Raw genomic sequence first — 13,716 nt, forward strand, 5'->3', positions numbered from 1 at the left:
CTCGCAAAAGTGAGATCTAATAAAGATAGTAAAGTAAATATTTTTGGTATTTTTATTGTATAGATTGGAAAGTAAAGATTGCGAAATAGTAAACAAGATGCGATGTAAACAAAAGAGATGTAATATAATAGAAAAGAGACCCGGGGCCATAGGTTTCACAAGTGGCTTCACTCAAGATAGCATGTATTACGGTGGGTGAACAAATTACTGCCGAGCAATTGATAGAAGAGAGCATAATTATGAAGACATCTAAGGCAATGATCATGAACATAGGCATCACGTCCGTGTCAAGTAGAAAGAAACGATTCTGCATCTACTACTATTACTCCACACATCGACCGCTATCTAGCATGCATCTAGAGTATTAAGTTCATAAGAATAGAGTAACGCATTAAGCAAGATGACATGATGTAGAGGGATAAACATAAGCAATATGATATAAACCCCATCTTTTTATCATCAATGGCAACAATACAATACGTGCCTTGCTGCCCCCACTGTCACTGGGAAAGGACACCGCAAGATTGAACCCAAAGCTAAGCACTTCTCCTATTGCAAGAAAGATCAATCTAGTAGGCCAAACTAAACCGATAATTCAAAGAGACTTGCAAAGATATCAAATCATGCATATAAGAATCAGAGAAGAACCAAATAATATTCATAGATAATCAAGTTCATAATTCCACAATTCATCGGATCTCGACAAACACACCGCAAAAGAATATTACATCGAATAGATCTCCAAGAACATCGAGGAGAACTTTGTATTAAGAATCAAAGAGAGAGAAGAAGCCATCTAGCTAATAACTATGGACCCGAAGGTCTGTGGTAAACTACTCACACTTCATCGGAGAGGCAATGATGTTGATGTAGAAGCCCTCCATGATCGATCCCCCCTCTGGCAGATCGCCGAAAAAGGCCACAAGATGGGATCTCACGGGTACAGAAGTTTGCGGCGGTGGAAAAGTGGTTTCTAGGCTCCGCCTGATGTTTCTAGGGTATAAGAGTATATATAGGCGAAAGAAGTACGTCGGTGGAGCTATGAGGGGCCCACGTGGGTGGGGACGCACCTACCCCCTAGGCGCGCCCTCCTGCCTTGTGGCTTCCTCGTACAGTCCCAGACTTCAACTCCAAGTCTTCTGGATTGCTTTTGGCACAAGAAAGATCCTCGCGAAGGTTTCGTTCCATTTGGACTCCATTTGATATTCCTTTTCTGCAAAACTCCAAAATAAGCAAAAAAACAAAAACTGGCACTGGGCCTCGGTTAATAGGCTAGACCCAAAAATAATTTAAAATAGCATATTAAAGCCCAATAAACATCCAAAACAGATATATAATAGCATGGAACAATCAAAAATTATAGATACGTTGGAGACGTATCAAGCATGCCAAGCTTAATTCCTGCTCATCCTCGAGTACGTAAATGGTAAAAACAGAATTTTTGATGTGGAATGCTACCTTGCATATTTCACAATGTAATTTTCTTTATTGTGGCATGAATGTTCAGATCCGAAAGATTCAAGACAAAAGTTTAATATTGACATAAAAACAATAATACTTCAAGCATACTAAAAAAACAATCATGTCTTCGCAAAATAGTCTGGCTATGCTCTATCTTCATCACACAAAGTATTTAATCATGCACAACCCCAGTTTCAACCAAGCAATTGTTTTATACTTTAGTATTTTCAAACTTTTTCAATCTTCAAGCAATACATGAGCGTGAGCCATGGACATAGCACTATAGGTGGAATAGTATGGTGGTTGTGGAGAAGACAAAAAGGAGAAGATAGTCTCACATCAACTAGGTGTATCGACGGGCTATGGAGATGCCCATCAATAGATATCAATGTGAGTGAGTAGGGATTGCCATGCAATGAATGCACTAGAGCTATATGTTTATGAAAGCTCAACAAAAGAAACTAAGTGGGTATGCATCCAACTTGCTTCCTCACAAAGACCTAGGGCACTTTTGAGGAAGCCCATCATTGGAATATACAAGTCAAGTTCTATAATGAAAAATTCCCACTAGTATATGAAGGTGACAACATAGGAGACTCTCTATCATGAAGATCATGGTGCTACTTTGAAGCACAATTGTGGTAAAAGGATAGTGCATCGCCCCTTCTCTTTTTTTCTCTCTTTTTTTTATTTGGGCCTTTTCTATTTTTTTATGGCCTCCTTTTTTTTATTTGTATAGAGTCTCATCCCGACTTGTGAGGGAATCATAGTCTCCATCATCCTTTCCTCACATGGGACAATGCTCTAATAATGAAGATCATCACACACTACTAGGGAAAATCCTATACACAGAATCTTATCAGCAGCGCGCTTCAAAATAACTCGCTGCTGCTAACTAGCAGTAGCGCGCACAAACGAAACTCGCTGCTGAGACAAATATAGCAGTAGCGCGTCCTCTCAAAGACGCGCTGCTGCTATAATTCCTACGAGGCCGCCGCGGGGCTAGTGATAGCAGCAACGCGTTATAGCGACGCGCGCTGCTGCTACATAGCATAGTAGCAGCGCATTTCTCAGATAAGCGCTACTGCTAAATTTCCTACAAAAATTTAGTCCCACCTCGCTCCGTGAAGAGAGTTTCTACCACCTTAAATATGTTACTTCTCAAACTTTGACAAGCACTTGATCTTCATTGAACTCTATGTGTAGAATTTGTGGCTGCAATATGAGTCTTCACCTGTTCCTAAACCGGTGAGGACTCATATTGACAAATCAGGTTGTACACAAAAAGATCGTTGATGATCAATGTATTTTTGATATATTGAACAAAGTCTATTTTTACATGCTGACACGTAGCAGTAGCGCTTTATTGTGAAAGGTGCTGCTGCTAGATAGCTTAGCAGTAGCGTCTTTTCCTAAAGCGCGCTACTGCTAAGCCATTCATCTCCCCATCTCCTCCATTCCGATCCACTCACAAACACAGCCACTCAATCCTCTCCGTCTGCGCCGCGCGCCGGTCCACCCCCGTCACCCCTCCTCCGTCTGCGCCGCGCGCCGTCACCTCCTCCTCCTTGTTGGACTCGGTACCGGCCTCCTCCTCCTCCGTCCTCCCTCTCCACTCGCTGCTGGCCGGCCCCTCCTCTCTCCGCCTTCCTCCTCCATCCTCCCTCAACTGGCCGCGCCGGCCGGCCCCTCCTCGCTCCGCCTTCCTCCTCCGTTCTCCCTCAACTGGCCGCGCCGGCCGGCCCCTCCTCGCTCCGCCTTCCTCCTCCATCCTACTCTCTTCTCCCTCCTCGAGTCGCCCCTCATTCTCCCTCCTCCTCATATGCAACATTTTGATTTAGTTGATATAATTTAGTTGATTTAGTAGGCTAGTTGATTTAGTTGACTTAGAACATTTTGATTTAGTAGGCTAGTTCATATGCAACATTTTGATTTAGTTGATATGATTTAGTTGATTTAGTAGGCTAGTTGATTTAGTTGACTTAGAACATTTTGATTTAGTTGATTTAGTTGACTTAGAACATTTTGATTTAGTTGATTTAGTAGGCTAGTTCATACGCAACATTTTGATTTAGTTGATATGATTTAGTTGATTTAGTAGGCTAGTTGATTTAGTTCACTTAGAACATTTTGATTTAGTTGATCGTTAATCCTTTGCTCATATTGCTTTAGGAAGAATGGCGCCACCACCACCACCACTATGTCGACTGTGCAAGTCAAGATGCGCCAGCAGCCTTGCAACTGGCAAGCTGTTCGGCATCTACTTCCAGCCGAGTTTTCATCATGCGGCGGTAAGAAATTAGATGAAATGTAATAACTATTTTATTTTTAGTGTTGGCATTACTGCATTGTGTCATTTTGCTTATTTTACACAGATCGTCCCATGCAATGTGAGGTTGAAATTCAACAAGCTGACAGGAGACACTGTGACATTTGAGGCTCCTGGGGGGCCGTACACTATGGAGGTCGAGAAAGGACACAATATGTCGCAGATTGGAGGAGATGGATGGCCCCGTTTCGTCGCTCGCATGCATCTTACTGGTGGTGAGTTGATCAGCTTCAACTTCCGAGCAGAAAGACCCAAGCTAGCTGTCATTTATCTCAACCTGGTGGAAGATGATGAAGATGACGAAGATGATGAAGATGATGAAGATAATGAGGACCCACTCAATGAAGATGATGAGGACCCACTTCATGAAGCCATCGTAGCTCAAAGAACAAGGTTGAGTGAGGAGGAGGTGTCCAACCTGTGGGACATAATTCCGCCACGTGCTGACTTTGTCGGGGTGCCATTCATGACCCGCTTGACAAATACCATGGTTGATCGACATGATATGGTATGTTATACTTACAAATGCAAATTAATAGTGTGAATTACTTAGTGTACAATCCAATGATATGGTATGTTGTGTGGAATCTAGTCGATGATATGTTTTAGTGTAGAGTTCGATCACATGCTTATTAGTGTAGAATCTAAGGAAACTATTAATAGTGTAGATAATCCATATGTACTTATTTGCGAGGCTATTTATTAATTGATATGTTTTTCTTATTCAGAAATTGGCAAAGAGCATATCTGTGAGTTATGGTATCGAGCCTGATGAAGAAGGCTCAGCTGGACTACGCCTTACTGCAAGGGGCTCCGTCATAACCTGTACTTACCGCGTGGACACGGACGGTCCCACACACTTAAACTCAGTTGGGTGGAAGAAATTCCTCGATGGCAAGAATCTTCGTGTTGGACAGGCCATCCTAATTACTATCAGGAACACCAACCGCCCAGGCTTGAGGATGATGATTGTCTTCGATATCATCTAGAACTACATGTGTGTGTGTGGCTATATCATCTAGAACTACATATGTGTGTGTGGCTATATCATCTAGAACTACATATGTGTGTGTGGCTATATCATCTAGAACTACATATGATGATCGTCGTCGATATCATCTAGAACTACATATGATGATCGTCGTCGATATCATCTAGAACTACATATGATGATGGCCGTTGATATGACCTTGTACTGCTTGAGGATGCATGTTGACTATGCATGAAATTGTTATCTAGTACTCCCTTCGTTCCAAATTACTTGTCGTGGTTTGAACTAAAACCACGACGAGTAATTTGGAACGAAGGGAGTACTACCTAGTAATGGTTTATGAATTTGATATCTACTAGCAGTACCTAGTATCTAGTATCTGAAAGGAGAACTGAAAGGGAAAGGGGTAATGGGAAAATGATGAAAGATATAGTAGTAGCGAGGGATGGCGAAATCGCTACAGCTAGTTAATAGTAGAGCATTCACAAAAAGCGCTGCTGATATCGTCAACAGTAGTAGCGCGGGTTAGGGCCGCGCTACTACTATGAGTTAGCTGTAGCGCCTTATTAGTAGCGCGGACACCCGCGCTGCTGCTAGCCTCAAAACCCGCGCTACTACTAGGGTTTTCCCTAGTAGTGACACTTTTATTTACTTGCAACTCAAGAATTACAACTCAATACTTAGAACAAAATATGACTCTATGTGAATGCCTCCGGCGATGTACCGGGATGAGCAATGATTCAAGGGTGACATGTATGAAAAATTATGAACGGTGGCTTTGCCACAAATACGATGTGAACGACATGATCATGCAAGGCAATATGACAATGATGAAGCGTGTCATAATAAATAGAACGGTGGAAAGTTGCATGGCAATATATCTCGGAATGGCTATGGAAATGCCATAATAGGTAGGTATGGTGGCTTTTTTGAGGAAGGTATATGGTGGGTGTATGGTACCGGCGAAAGTTGCGCGGTACTAGAGAGGCTAGCAATGATGGAAGGGTGAGAGTGCGTATAATCCATGGACTCAACATTAGTCATAAAGAACTCACATACTTGTTGCAAAAATCTACAAGTAATCGAAACAAAGTACTACATGCAAGCTCCTAGGGGAAGGGTTGGTAGGAGTTAACCATCGTGCGATCCCGACCTCCACACATAAGGAAGGCAATCAATAAATAAATCATGCTCCAACTTCATCACAAAACGGTTCACCATACGTGCATGCTATGGGAATCACAAACTTTCACACAAGTATTATTTAAATTAACAATTACTCAATTATCATGTCTCTAAGATCACCGTCCTCATATCTCAAAACAATCATGAAGCATCAAACTTCTCATAGTATTCAATGCACTTTATATGAAAGTTTTTATTATACTCATCTTGGATACCCATCATATTCGGACTAATTTAAAACCCAAGCAAATTACCATGCTGTTCTAAAAGACTCTCAAAATAATATAAGTGAAGCATGAGAGATTAATAATTTCTATAAAATAAAACCATCACTGTGCTCTAAAAAGATATAAGTGAAGCACTAGAGCAAAATTGTCTAGCTCAAAAGATATAAGTGAAGCACATAGAGTATTCTAATAAATTCTGATTCATGCGCGTCTCTCCCAAAAAGGTTTGCACAGAAAGGATGATTGTGGTAACCTAAAAATCAAAGACTCAAATCATACACGACGCTCCAAGCAAAACACATATCATGTGGTGAATAAAAATATAGCCTCAAGTAAAGTTACTGATAGACGAAGACGAAAGAAGGGATGCCTTCCGGGGCATCCCCAAGATTAGGCTTTTGGTTGTCCTTGAATTACCTTGGGGTGCCTTGGGCATCCCCAAGATTAGGCTCTTACCACTCCTTATTCCAAAATCCATCAAATCTTTACCCAAAAACTTGAAAACTTCACAACACAAAACTTCAACAGAAAATCTCATGAGCTCCGTTAGTATAAGAAAATAAACCACCACTTTAAGGTACTATAGTAAACTCATTATTTATTTATATTGTTGTTAAACCTACTGTATTCCAACTTCTCTATGGCTCATACCCCCCGATACTACTCATAGATTCATCAAAATAAGCAAACAACACACGAAAAACAGAATCTGTCAAAAATAGAACAGTTTGTAGCAATCTGCAACTTTAGAATACTTCTGTAACTCTAAAAATTCTGAAATAAATTGGTTGACTTGAGGAATTTGTCTATTAATCATCTGCAAAAATAATCAACCTAAAATCACTCTTCGGTGAAAAAATGACAGCTAATCTTGTGAGCGCAAAAGTTTCTATTTTTTACAGCAGGATCGCAAAGACTTCACCCAAGTCTTCCCAAAGGTTCTACTTGCCACAAGCACTAACTAAAACATAAAACCACATATAACCAGAATCTAGATGAATTATTTATTACTAAACAGGAGCATAAGGCAAAGAACAAAAAAAATTGGGTTGCCTCCCAACAAGCGCTATCGTTTAACGCCCCTAGCTAGGCATAAAAACAAGAATAGATCTAGGTATTGCCATCTTCGGTATGCAATCTATAAGTGGCTCTCATAATAGATTCATAAGGCAATTTAATTTCTTCCTAGAAAAGAGTTCCATGCCTTTCCTTAATGGAAATTGGAATCTAATATTTCCTTCTTTCATGTCAATAATTGCACCAATCGTTCTAAGGAAAGGTCTACCAAGAATAATAGGACATGTAGGATTGCAATCTATATCAAGAACAATGAAATCTATGGGCACATAATTCCTATCTGCAACAATAAGAACATCATTAATTCTTCCCATAGGTTTCTTAATGGTGGAATCCGCAAGTTGCAAATTTAAAGAACAATCATCAAATTCACGAAAACCTCGCACGTCACACAAAGTCTTTGGAAGCATGGAAACACTAGCACCCAAATCACACAAAGCATAGCATTCATAATCTTTAATCTTAATTTAATAGTAGGTTCACACGCATCATAAAGTTTTCTAGGGATAGAAACTTCTAGTTCAAGCTTTTCTTCATAAGATTGCATTGAAGCATCAACGATATGTTTAGTAAAAGCTTTATTTTGATTATAACCATGAGGAGAATTTAACATGGATTGCAACAAGGAGATACAATCTATCAAAGAACAATTATCATAATTAAATCCCTTGAAATCCAAAATAGTGGGTTCATTGCTATGTAAAGTTTTGACCTCTTCAAACCCACTTTTATCAATTTTTGCATCTAGATCTAAAAACTCCGAATCATTGGGACGCCTTTTAACTAAAGTTGACTCATCTCCAGTCCCATCTTTATCAAGAGTCATATCGTAAAACAAAGATTTAATAGGAGTCACATCAATCACTTTTATATCTTCATCATTATTATCATGAAAACTAGAAGAACACGCTTTTATAAAGCAATCTTTTTTAGCATGCATCCTAGTGGTTCTTTCTTTGCACTCATCAATGGAAATTCTCATGGATTTGAGAGACTCATTGGTATCATGCTCAGGGTGGAATAGATCTAAGTTTCCAAGAATCAACATCAAGAGAAATTATATCCATGTTTCTAGCCAACTCATCAGTCTTAAGCAATTTTTCTTCAATCAAAGCATTGAAATTCTTTTGCAAACTCATAAATTCATTAGCACTATTCTCAAAATCAGAGGGCATCTTTTTAAAATTTCCATAAGAGTTATTGTAGGGATTACCATAATTATTAGAGGAATTACTAGGAAACGGCCTAGAATTAAAATTGCCTCTATACTCGTTGTTACCAAAATTGTTCCTACCAACAAAATTCACATCCATAGATTCATTATTATTCTTAATAAAAGTGGACAAAGGCATATCATTAGGATCAGAATGAACACTTTTATTAGCAAACAATTTCATAAGTTCATCCATCTTTCCACTCATAACATTCTTTTTGACCAAAGAACAATAGGGCAACAGCCCTATTGTGTGTCATTTTTCATTAATAAGGAGAAACAAAATGTAATTTCTTACAGTGGTTGTTGGGGAAACAACCAAAAATGAAAGGATTACAACATATATGAAAAAGGTAAAGAAAAAGGTAATAACTAAATTATTAGATCTAAATATTGTCAATCCAGGATGACATGCCATCTTTCAAAGTTGGTTTGGCTCTCATCATGGTAATCTTGAAAGATCTGATAAAATCATATTTGCATTCATTAATTGAGCAGGGTATCCCCTCAAAAATCATCCCATTTCTCTGGTTCCAAATACTCCAGCAACCCACTATCATAATTTCCATAAAATGTTTGATTTTGTATCTGTGGCTGGCATCCATGATCATTCTGTGTATATCCAAGTCTGAATTCCATTCAAATCCAATATCCCACCAAAAACCTTGACTAAATGGACAAGTGAAGAGTAGGTGCATTCTATCTTCCATGTCTTCAGCATTACAGAATACACATGTAGTGGAATAAAAATGCATGCTCTTCCTTGTTAAAAGCTCACATGTGTTTATCCTGTCATTAAGCATAAGCCAGCAGAAAAATTTGTGTTTAGGAAGGCAGCATGACTTCCATATCCATTTAAAAGTATCTTCAGCATCTTCACCCTTCATAAGAAATTGATATATCCTCTTTGTCATGTTTTTATTGTTGCTCCAATTGAAATTCCAAATGTCATGATCCTGGTTGTGTCTGATGGCATTTAGTACCCCAGATAGTTGATGAAATTGCTGATGTGCTTGAATGGAAAGTGGTAGTTGAAATAAATTATACAAATTATCCATGTCCTTGGCATCCTTAATAGATATACTTTCCTTATAAGTGAAGGAGTGTAGCTCAGGAAACTTTAGCTTCATAATATCACCATTCCATTTATCCTCCCAAAGCATATTGGTGTCACCAGATTTAATATCACAAGTTGTCATATCTTTGAAATAATCATACATTTTCATACAATCCCTCCACCAAAAAGAGCCTTTGTTCCTGTTGACATGAGGCACTTCATTATTCTGATAATGGGCCTCCCAAATTAAATTGACCCAGGGTACATCCATCTTGTTGTAAAATTTGTAAAGATGCTTAATAAGTAGAGCATTGTTTTGTTCTCTCAAATTTAGAACTCCAAGACACCCTTGATTTTTTGGCTTACATATCATCTGCCAACTTGCCAAACATTTGCCTCCTTTATTAATATCCTTCCCATACCATAATAAGTTTCTGCTTGATTTATCAACATGATCTAGGATGGCAATATGCACTTTGAGAGAGAACATAGCAAATATTGGCATTGCAGCAACAACTGAATTAATATAGGTAAGTCTGCCAGAATAATTCATGAATCTAGCAACCCCAAATAATCTTTGTCAATTCTAGATATGACAGGAATGAGATCCTGAACTGATGGTTTAGTGGTGCCCATGGGTAAACCTAGATAAGTGAATGGTAGGTTCTCCACTTTGCATCCAAATGATGTGGCAAGTCTTGTAACCTCTAGATGATCTACATTAATGGGAATCATGGAGGATTTACTGAAATTAACAAAAAGACCCGTGGATAGACTGAAAAGATTCAGAAGGTATTTGAGGTGGATAATCTGGTCTTCATTAGCAGGCATAATCAACAGGGTATCATCAGCATACTGGATGATTGGATAATCTTGACCATATGCATGATTTATAGGAAGAGATAATTCACCATTAGACCAGGCTGCATTAATAATTGATTGAAGAAGATCAGCAGTAATAACATATAGCAAAGGGGAATGAGGATCCCCTTGTCTGACCCCTCTCTTACAGATGATTTTTTCCCAGCCACTCCATTAAGTAAGACAAAAGTAGAAGCAGATTGAAGAATATTGTGTACCCAATTGATCCACCTAGGTCCAAAACCTTTAGCTCTGAGCATGGCAATAATGGCTTTGTATTCCACCTTATCAAATGCCTTTTGAAAATCTAACTTTAAAATGATGATAGGTTTTTTAGATTGATGGCATAGATGGAGATATTCAAAGGCAAATCCCAAACAATCTTGTATATTTCTACCTTTGATAAACCCATATTGGTTCTCATGAATAGCTGATGTAATAATTCTCTGAGCTCTGTTAGCCATAAGCTTTGTCGGGGAAACTAATCCACGAACACCTATGGGACCGGCGGACCGAGCCCCTTTCGGTTCGGCGGGGAGCGGAGATCGCGCGAAGAGCGGATCGAGGCGAAGCACACGAGCAGTTTACCCAGCTTCGGAGCTCTCCGGCGAGATAATACTCCTACTGCTGCATGTCTGAGTGTATTGAGTTCTTGCTCGGGAGCGTTGAGTGCTACAGTACACACTAGCTGCTAACGAGACCGAGCGTGAGTGTTTTCTGCCTTCCAACCCCCCTCTACGTTGCGCATGGGCCTCCTTTTATATGCTCAAGGGGTCACCGACAGGTGGCAACGCAGACAAGGGTAAAAATGGAAAGGTGTTGCGGTTGGTACAACTACCTGTACAGTGTATCATACCTAACCCTGACGGCAGGGGCCAAAGGCATTAAATGCCTGTCTGCGTCGCCCAAATAGTGCAAAAAGGGACCATCAGGGACGCCACCGCTTGCCACGATGGCAATCTTGTCAGCGCCGCTAGCCACCGCGCACCGCTGGCTGCACAGCCTCTTGCCACGCGCGCCTGGAAAGGTCCCAGGGCGACACGTTGGTGGATGTGCTGGAGCACGGGTACAGAGTGGTAGCTTTCCGCGGCAAGCGCCTTGCCGCGGTGGTTGTCTTGTCGCGTCTGGAAGCTTGTCGCTCACCCGGCAAGCCTTGCCGCGGGGTGCTGCGACTGCCCGTGCACAAGTTCGGGATACTAGGGTACCCCTACTCTAGTACACCGACAAGCTTGGTAATAATTTTCAGAGGAATACTGACCAGGGAGATAGGTCTAAAATCATTCATATTGAGGGGGTTTGTAATCTTTGGAATAAGAGTGATGAAGGCAGTGTTGATACTCTGTATGTCACAGTTTCCTTCAAAAAAAATCCCAAATCATAGAGTAAATATCTTGTTTAATAATATCCTAGCACTTTTTTAGGAAAGCACCATTGAATCCATCAGGTCCAGGTGCTCTATCAGATGGAATATCTTTAATCACCTGGTTAATCTCCTCCATAGTGAAAGGGGCTTCCAGATCAGATAAGTCAAACGGCTGGATAATTTCCTCCAGATTAAAGAGCATATGTGGATCAATTGATTTACCCAATCTGTCTTTGAAAGATTTCCAGATGATAGCAGCCTTGTGATCATGGTTTTGGATAGGATTTCCATCATCATCATTGATAGAAGTAATAAAGTTTTTTCTGTAGCTTTGGCTAGCCATAGCATGGAAGAAATCAGTATTTTCATCATCAAGTTTCACACATCTCATTTTGAATCTTGTTTTCCAATAAATTATTTTCACTTCCAATAGTTTGGATATATGCCTCCTCAAAATAATCCTGAAATTGGCTTCCATAGTACTGAGTATTCTTTGATCTTCAATGCCATCCAGCATAGATAAAACATAATTACATGCAGAGATGTTAGTATTGAGCTTGGACAGGTTCTTACTCCATTTTTTGAGTCCCATTCTAAGACATTTGAATCTGGATGCAACATCTTGAGCAGAGTTTGTCAATTGATGGTTTTTATTCCAGCATTGTATGACAGTTTCATAAAAACCATCAAATTCAAACCAATAGTTTTCAAACCTGAATATGGAGGATTTAGGAACATCACTTCCAATCTGAATGTGTATAGGAACATCATCTGATGTAACTCTGGTGAGAGGATGAGCCAGGGTGTTAGGGAAAGATAGTGTCCAATTTGCAGAAGTAAATATCCAATCCAATTTTTCTAATAAAGGGTACTCTTGCATATTGCTCCATGTGAAATTTCTACCTTTAAGAGGGATCTCCACAAGATCTAACTGTTGGAGTAGGCTGTTAAACATGAGCATATTATTAGTGTCTCCTCCAGGTCTATTTCTGTCATCAGGGCTTCTTATTAAATTAAAATCACCAACCAACATCCAGTGTTCCATCTGTGATGCATCAATATTGTTTAGCCAATCAAAAAATCCACTCTGTGTTCATTCTGACAGGGCCCATATATATTACTGATATAAAATATATGCCCAGAAAGATTACATGTTAACTTGACAGTGATTTGGTAGGAAGATCGACTGATCACATTTCCACTGAATAAACTGCCATTCCATATAGTAATAAGTCCACCTGACAGACCAATTGCAGGATTATATGCAAACTGGTTGAATCTTCTAGGTGAAAAATTTCTGATATAAGCCTGGTCAAATGCTTCTCTTTTTGTTTCTTGAATACAAATTACACCACAATTACTTTCCTCAATTCTAGCTCTTAAATCATCCCATCTGGTTTGAGAGTTTATACCCCTGACATTCCAACTTAAAATATTCCAACTTCTATTCATTAAAATGTGCAGGTGTAATAGAGGTACAGGGATATGAGTTAATCATATCCACAAGATTATAGTAGTAATCACAAGGAGGCAATGTGTAATGTAACCAGATCTTTTTGTAGGTGCAACTGTCCCATATTGATTGCTCAAAATATAACTAACCATTCAGCCATCTCAAAATGCAAAAAACAAACAACTTGATGTTCCAATCAAATAGCTGGTAGCATATTTGCCCAAAACCTAGCTGACCATTCAGATAACTCAATATGCAGAATAGGTAATTCTTGATGTTCCACCAACATAAGCAAATAACGGAGTTTAACTCCTTACAAACCAGATTCCTAGATAAAACATAAGTAGCATTTCTTGAGCAAGGAAAATAAAATAAAGGCCTAAGGCCAGGTAGGGTCTTTTTACAGCAAGACCAACTGATATAATAACTAGACTTATTCATAGTCCACCATGGCCTTCAGCTTCTCTCCAGAGACCTCCTCAAGGGGTATCTGACACTG

Source organism: Triticum aestivum, chromosome 1B (genome assembly GCF_018294505.1).
Source record: "Triticum aestivum cultivar Chinese Spring chromosome 1B, IWGSC CS RefSeq v2.1, whole genome shotgun sequence".
Lineage (NCBI taxonomy): Eukaryota > Viridiplantae > Streptophyta > Magnoliopsida > Poales > Poaceae > Triticum > Triticum aestivum.